This window comes from Tupaia chinensis, unplaced genomic scaffold, assembly GCF_000334495.1.
Source record: "Tupaia chinensis unplaced genomic scaffold, TupChi_1.0 Scaffold143970_1, whole genome shotgun sequence".
Classification (NCBI taxonomy): Eukaryota; Metazoa; Chordata; class Mammalia; order Scandentia; family Tupaiidae; genus Tupaia; species Tupaia belangeri.
Genome location: NW_006203821.1, coordinates 63249 through 72123, shown reverse-complemented (window position 1 = coordinate 72123; position 8875 = coordinate 63249). Strand labels below are relative to the sequence as shown.

The 8875-nt window shown below is 33.5% G+C and overlaps 1 pseudogene; it reads right to left on the bottom strand.

Annotated features, from left to right (window-relative positions):
• Window positions 1-410, bottom strand: part of LOC102487534 (olfactory receptor 6C2-like) — a 961-nt pseudogene extending 551 nt beyond the window's left edge.
• Between the last annotated feature and the right edge of the window lie 8465 nt (window positions 411-8875).

The following is an 8875-nucleotide window of genomic DNA, read 5'->3' as shown; positions in this document are numbered from 1 at the left end:
CTTTCATTCATGATGATGGTGTAGTGCAGAGGCTTGCAAATGGCCACATAGCGGTCATAGGACATGACAGTAAGAAGAAAGAATTCTGTTGACCCAATGAGTATAACAAAAAATAATTGGATGGCACAAGCATTATAGGTAACATTTTTATCCCCAGTTGTCATGCTGTATAAGAATCTAGGAACACAAACTGTTGTAAATATAATCTCTAAGATGGAGAAATTCCGAAGGAAAAAGTACATGGGTGTTCTAAGGTGAGAGTCCATCAGTGTGAGGAGGATGATAATTAAATTTCCAGCAACAGTGAGAATGTAGGTGAGAAACAGGAATATTGACAGAAAAACTTGTAGTTGTGGGTCATCTGTTAATCCTAGCAAGATGAATGTTGTTATTGATGAATGATTTTTCATCACTGTCTTTAGGTATAAAATGAGTCTGTCTTAAAATTTTGTGAACTTTGAATCTGACAAATATTGTTGTTATTGATGAATGATTTTTCATCACTGCCTTTAGGTATATAATGAGTCTGTTTTAAAATTTTGTGAACTTTGAATCTGATGAATAGAATATAAAAGTAATATTTCAATATGTTATACAGAGAAAATAAATACAAGCAGGCCAGTAGAAGCACATTTTTTTTCCCTTTTAGTTCATCATCAATAATGCTGATGCAGAATTTATAGCAGCATATGTTGCCTCTTTGGACACTGCTTTACCTAGGTCATTTACCACATTATATTTATCACATAATGTGGTAAATAGAAAATATCCATCTGGAGTTTAATTTACAGTTCAGGTACAGGACCAGTTTTAAAGTAGATAGAAAATACCATGAGGATCTCATAGTTAAAGTAGAGCAGCCACCATGGTAGTCTGAATTTTCACCATAGAGTAGCAGATGTTGACTAATAGGAAAAAAAAAGCATAAAATGTTTATTTTCCTAACTGTCTGAACAGTTTATCAACAAATTATTCTCATACTCTCATTATATAATACCACCAGTGGCTTACTTATACTATTATATTGTCCATACTTCGCAATCATTTTACCATTCAAATGCTACCTTAATCCTCTCCCCATCCTAGAGTACTTTTATTATTTAATCAATCTGGGAGAGATATCCAGAATTACCTTGAAATTTTCGGATTCCCATACTTGTCCAGAATTTCCTCTTTGCATTTCTTTTATAATAAAAATTAAAATATTTGAATTCATGCCCCTCTTATGTATTAGTTAGAATAGCATCTGATTTGTTTCCTTGCCTAAATTCCTGAGTCAACATCCATCTCAAGCTTAGTGATCTATACATCCCATGCCTACCCAGAAAACTGAGAAATGAGAGTTCTGATGGTCTTTTTCAGAGAGCAGAATTCTGTCCTTAAGTTTCCATAATTCCTACTGGGATTGTGTAGTTTATGTATAGATATTTCAGCTCCCAAATGCTTTCTAAAGCTACTTACAACTCCATTAATAACATAAAATCTATATCCTCTCTGTTGGGCAGAGGAAGAACACCAGGTGGAGAAAGTGCTGAACTCTTTGCCCTGATTCCTTTCTCTGAAAACTCATCTTGACCAGTGGAATATCACTAATCTTTTCTGTCCTTATTACATTGCTTCAGAATATCTTTCCACCCTCAGCACTATGGCCTGAGGTTGGACTCAGACTGTGTTCTAATTTCTCACCCAACGCTTATTATTAGTCATAATAGTTAAAAAAATTAAATATGACTTGATGAATAAATAAAACTTGACTGTTAGGATATGGATTTTCTCAAACATCAAAGAAATCACAATCCATCCTCATACGTTCCTTTATAAAATTGTCTTTCTTTTTTTTTTTTTTTTGAGAATATCATGTCAGAGGAATTACCTTTTCACCATGTTTCAGGAAGCTTTTGAATACTTTTTTATTTCTTGTATTTCCTACCTTCTACCCTTCTTACTGAGGGGGGCAATATTGTATGTACAAAAAGTGTCAGAGTTGGCATTTAATGTCAAATTGGATGAAAAGTTTTAGCATTTCCATAAAAACATTAATTTAGGTATTTGAGCAACAATACCAATAATACAGTCCTTTTAATTGCTAATTAATTAAAATGTTAGCTTTTAAGAAATGTTTTCTAGCTAATCAGTATCTCTAGGGGATTTGAGTTTCTTCAGTAAATGGTTAGAAAGAAATCTCCCTGTGAGACACTAATTGTTTTTAATGTAAGTAATTTTTATTTGAAGATTCCCCCACAAAATACTCTGTTTTATTCCCTTTTATGCTTAGGGAAAGCACTGATTTTCTATTGAGGACAGTTTCCATAGTGTGATATAGTTTATAGACATTTTTGTAGGAATAGATTACTGACCTAAGCTTATGGGACAAGTGATTTGCCTAAGTGTTGGCAGCCTTTAAATGATGCGTGCTAATGTAGAAGTTTCTCTCCTAAACTATGACATGAAGATTATTTAAAAAAAAATTTTGTATGCCAAAGGATATGTGTACATATGAGAGAGGAGAGAGAGAGAGAGAGATAGACTGAGAAAGAGAAAACCCCTTCATTGGGAAGTAGATACTCTACTAGGTACCTAAAAATCAACAAAAAGACACAGATAAATGAAGAAAACAGTAAAGTATTTCTCCCCAAAAAGATCTTAGTAACTCCCCACTGACAGTTGATAAGACACAGGAAATTCACAGAAATGTCTGAGAAGGAATTCAGAATATTCGTCATAACAAAACTCAGTGGGAGACAACAACAACAAAAGGACAATCAATTCAAGGAGATGCGAAAATCATTCCATGACATGAGGAGGAGCTCTATTAAAGAGAGAGAAACCCTAGAAAGAATCCAACAGAACTTCTGGAAATGAAGTCCATATAGGAAATTAAAATCTCCCTCAAAAGTATCAATAGCAGATTAGATCATGCAGAAGAAAGAATTTCTGACCTTGTAGACAAAACTGCCAGCTTAGTCTAAGCTACCAAAAAGAACAAAAAGATAATCATTAAAAATGAGGTCAACACTTGGGGAAACTTTAGATACCATTAAGTGGCTGAATAGCCATATATGAGTATTCCAGGTGACATAGAGATGGGTAAAGGCATATAAAATTTCTTTTGTGAGTTACTATCTGAAAACTTTCCAAATCTAGAGATACACACAGACATCCAGATTCAGGAAATACAAAGAACACCAAATAGATTCAACATAAGAAGATCCTTTCCAATGCACATTAAGGCCAGATTGACAAAAGTCAAAGACAAAGATAATATTCTAAAAATGGTAAGAGGAAAAACGTCATTATTTATAAAGGATATTCCATAAGACTAACATTAGACCTCTGAACTAAAGAGGTGCAGGCAAGGAAGAAATGGGACAACATATTTGAAAGCTGAAAGAAAAAAAATCCAGCCAAAAATATTATAACCAGCAAGATTATCTTTCAAATGTGAAGGAGAAATAAAATAATTTCTAGAAAACAAAAGATGAAAGAATTTACCAGCACTAGATCAGTTCTTTGAAAAATAATAAAGGAATATTACATTGGGAATCAGCAGGTGATGTGGTGGTTAATGCACCAGACTCCCACATTGTTGACCATGGTTCAACTCCTGAACCTGGTGGCCTGAATCTCATGCTGAGCTTGTGTGCATGTGTGCCCAAAATCCCAAGAGGAGAATGGAGAACAGGTTGTGGTGTGGCCATCCACTTTGGTGGGGGGGTTGATTTCTCACTTCTGTCTATCTTTCTGTGTCTCTCTGGAGAGCACACACACCTACAGCAAAAATTTTTCTCAAAAAAAGAATATTGCATTAGGAAACTGAAAGGGAGACAAATATTAGACAAAGAGAAATAAGAAAACACAAAACAACTAAGGAAAACAGCTAACAAAATGGCACAGATATGTCTGCATGTATCAATAATAACATTGAATGTTAGTGGATTAAATTCCTCAATTCAAATACATAGATTGAATGAATTAAAAAAACAAAAACAGTCTTCTACACACTCCTTACAAGAAACACACCTCACTGGTAAAGATATAATAGACTAAAAATAAAGGCCTAGAAGAAAGGATTTTATGCAAACAGAAACCAAAGAAAGGCTAGAGTCACAATACCAATATCTGACAAAATATACTTCAAGATAAAAACTATAAACAGAGACAAGAAAAGGCATATATAGTATCAAGGGAATTAATTCACCAGGAAGATATTACACCTATATGTATTTATTCACCCAACACCAGAACACTCGAATATGTAAAAAAAAAAAAAAGACTTCTAGATCCAAAAAAACTAGAAGTGTGCAACACACTAATTGTTGGGGATTTCAGCACTCCAGTGTCACCACTGAGTAGGTCATTGAGACAAAAATAAACAAAGAGACATAGGAGCTAAATGATACCATTAAATCAAATGGACCTGATGGACATTGATAGAACATTTCACCCAACAATTACCAAATGGAATATTTTCAAAGATCAATCACACAATAGAGCACAAAACTAGCCATTAAGAATCAAAAAGTATAGAAACTATATCTAGCATGTTTTCTGATTACAATTAAATTAAACTTGAAAGCAACAACAGAAAGAGCCTTTGAAAATGCACAAATGCATAGAAACTAAACAACTTAAAAATACTGAAGAAATTAGGCTGAAATGGAAAAATTTCATGAGACAAATGACAATGAAGATACAATATTCCATAATCTTTGGGATACAGCAAAAGTAGTCCTAAGAGGGAAATTTATAGCAATTAGTGCTCACAAAAAAGAAATAGAAAGATGACAAATAAGCAGCCTAGATGTATCTCAACTAGAAAAGGAAAAACAACAAAAACAAAAGTTCCAAATATACTAGGAGAAAAGAAATAATAAAGATTAGAGCAGAAATAAATGAAATTGATAAAAGAACAAGAAAAAAAAATCAATGTAATAAAAAGCTGGTTCTTTGGGAAAAAAATCTGACAAACTGATTTATAATCAAGAAAAACAAAGGAACCAGATAAACAAAATCAGTAATGAAATAGGCAATATTACAACAGATACTGCAGAAATACAAAATATCATAAGAGACTATTATGAGTGACTGTATGCCAACAAACTAGAAAACCTAGATAAAATGGACAAATTTTTGGACACATAAAATATTCCCAGATTGGGCCGGGATGAAATAGAAAGCCTGAATAGACCAGTAACAAACAATGAGATTGAACTGGTAATAAATAGTCTCTCTAGAAGGAAAATCCCAAGTCCCAATGACTTCAATACTGAATTCCTACAAATTTTTAGAGAAGAATCAATCCCAATTCTCCTCAAACTATTTCAGAAGATCCAAATGGAAGGAATTTTTCCAAACTCTATGAAGCATCCATTATCTTGATACCAAAAGCAGACAGGGACATAACAGAAAAATAAATCTATATATTAATATCCTTGTTAAATACAGATCCAGAAATCCTCAACAAAATACTAGCAAATAAAATCCAACAACACTTGAACAAGATTATATACCATGAATAAGTAGCCTTTATCCTTAAGATGCAAGGATAGTTCAATATATGTAAAACAAAAAGTGTAATACATCAATCACATTAACAGAAGGAAAGATAACACCATATGATCATATCAATTGATGCAGAAAAAGCATGTGATAAAATAGAACATTTCTTCATGATTTAGATTCTCAACAAAATAGATATAGAAGGTACATTTCTCAAAACAATAAAAGCCATCTATGACAAACCCATAGGTAAGATCTTAATGAATGGGGAAAAGCAGAGGCCTCTCCCACTAAAAACTGGAAGAAATAAGGTTGTCCACTTTCTCCAGTCCTTTTCAAGATAGTATGAAATCCTAGACAACACAATCTGACAATAGAGTAAAATAAAGGCATTAAAATAGGAAAGGAAGAAATGAAACTGTCCCTATTTGCAGATGACTTGATTATGTACATAGAAAATCCAAAAGATTTTGTGAAAAAACTAATAGTGAAGAATAAATTCAATAAAGCGACAGTATACAAAATCAATATACACAAGTCTATATTGTTTTTATACACCAATAATAAGTAAACTGTGGCAGAAATGGAGAAAGCAACCCCATTTACAATAGCCAAACCTTTCCAAACCCCCCCAACCTAAACCTAATAAACCTAACCAAAGAAATGAAAAATGTCTCCAAAGAAAACTCAAAAATTGAAATATAAAGTTGAATATGATAAAAAAAATGAAAAGACATCTCTTATTTTGAGTTGGAAGAATTAATATAACTAAAATGTCAGTTCTACCCAAATTAATTTATAAATTCAGTGAAATTCCAATCAAACTCCAATGACATTCCTCACAGAATTAGGAAAATTAATCCATACAATTTGTCTAAAATAATAAAATGCTTCATATTACTCATGCAATACTGTGCAGAAAGAATAAAGTAGGAAATCTGACCTCAAAATATATTAGAGCTATGATAGTCAACACAATGTGATATTGGAATAAAAACAGACTCATAAACCAAAAGAAAAGAATAGAAAAATCCAGAAATAAACCTCAGAATATGCACACATTGATTGCTGAAAAGGGCACAAGACAATTCAAATGAGAAAAGAAAGTCTTTCCAGCAAATGGTGCTGGAAGAGTTGTATATCCACCTGCAGAAAAACGAAACTAGACTCCTATGTCTCACCATTAACAAAAATCAACAATATTGACCAAAGATCTAAATGTAAAACTTCAAAGAATAAAACTACTTTTTTTTTTTGGAGAGGTTTTTTTTGTTTTTGTTTTTGTTTTTGCTATAGGGTGTGTGCGCTCACCAGACAGACAGAGAAAGACAAAGAGATAGAAAGCGAGAAATCATCCCCCAGGGGGGATGGCCACGCCGCAATCCCTTCTCCTCCATTCTCCTTTCGGGATCTTGGGCACACATGCACATGTGCCCAGCGTGAGTTTAAGCCACTGGGTCCGGGACTTGAACCGTGGTCGACTACGTGGGAGTCCAGCGACATAGCCATTATGTTAACTGCTGGTCCCAAGAATAAAACTGCTTTTGAAAAACACAGGGGAAACGTTTGCAGGCATTGGAGTAGGCAATGATTTCTTAAACAAGACCCCCAAAGCACAGGCTACAATCCCCAAAATAGACAAGTGGGACTACATCAAGCTAAAAAGCTTCTCTGCACAGCAAAGGAAATGGTAGAATGAAGAGAGAGCCTACAGAATGGGAGAGCCTACAGAGAGAGCCTTGCATAATATTTGCAAATTATGCTTCAGATAAGGAGTTGGATACCATAATATAGGGTATCCAGCTCAACTGCATAAAAACAAATAATGTAATTTAAAAATGGGCAAATAAATTGAATAAACAATACTCTAAGGAAGACATAGGAAGTGCCGAAAAGGATATTAAAAAAGGTCCAATGTCTCTTATCATAAGGGTAACGCAAGTGAAAACCGCAATAAAATATTGCTTAATCCCAGTCAGAATGGCTATAATAATGATAATAAAAAAATAAACCTAAGACCAACAAGCAGGGTGAGTCTGTGGTGAAAGATGAACCCTCTCGCACTGTTGTTGGGAATGAAGATTAGTAAAGTGACTGTGGAAAACAATATTGAGCTTCCTCAAAAACCTACAAATAAAAACTACCATATTACCCGATATTCACACTCTTTGGTATTTACGCAAAGGATGGAAAAGTAGTCAGAAAGACACTTGAAAAAATTCATGTTTATTGTACAATTCACTATCATTAAGACATGAATCAACCCAATGATTGGATTAAAATATGTGGCACATACACACTATGGAGTATTAGTCATAAAGAACTTCATGATTCTGTCATTTGATACAAAGTAGTTGAATCTAGATTTAATGCTAAGTAAAATAAGCCAGAATATGAACAACAAACATAGTATGTCCCCATTCAATATACATTGTATGTCTGCAGAAATTGAAAGATTTGAAGATATAATAGAGAGGACCAGTGTAGATATCAGAGACTGTACAGAAGAGGGGTGGGTATTGGAATGTAGGTGGGAGCAGCTTAGCAAGAAAGCATTTAACAGACATAAGAAAGTAAGTTTCTTTGTAGGAAAATGATGTATATGGTAATATCCTATCCTTTATTTAATTATCACACATACATACATGCTTTGAAAAAACATACTGTATGCCATAGAGGTGTATGACGATTACATGCAAATAAATAATAAAATAAAATGAAGAACAACAAAAACGTAATCAAAGTTAAAAACAAAAAAGAAAGAGATCTCCTATGGTTATATTACACACCCATTATTGTTAATATATTATATTTATTTATGACCTATCTGTACATATTTAATAATGTAATGTAGTTATCTATGTTTTATAAAATTAACATTCTATGGTAAATATTATTTGATGTTTTCCTCACTTAACCTCACTTTATCTATTCAACTAGTTTTAAGTACTTACGAATTTTCTCAAGTTTTTATTTTTCAAAACACAATTTTACTTGCTTATCCTATCTCATAACATAAGGAAGGATACTGTAAAATTAATAGTTCTCATATAAAATATTAATGTTACTCTATTTGTTACATAATGATATTCTAGTGGACACTTTTATAAAAATCTTTTTGTCTTCATTAGGTTAATTTTTTTTTTCTTTTTTTGGAGAGGTTTTTGCTATAGGGTGCATGTGCTCACCAGACAGACAGAGAGAGACAGAGAGACAAAAAGCAAGAAATCACCCCCCAGGGGGGATGGTCACGCCGCAATCCCTTCTCCTCCATTCTCTTCTCGGGATCTTGGGCATGCATGCACATGCGCCTGGCATGAGTTTTAAGCCACCAGGTCCGGGACGCGAACCGCGGTCGACTACGTGGGAATCCAGC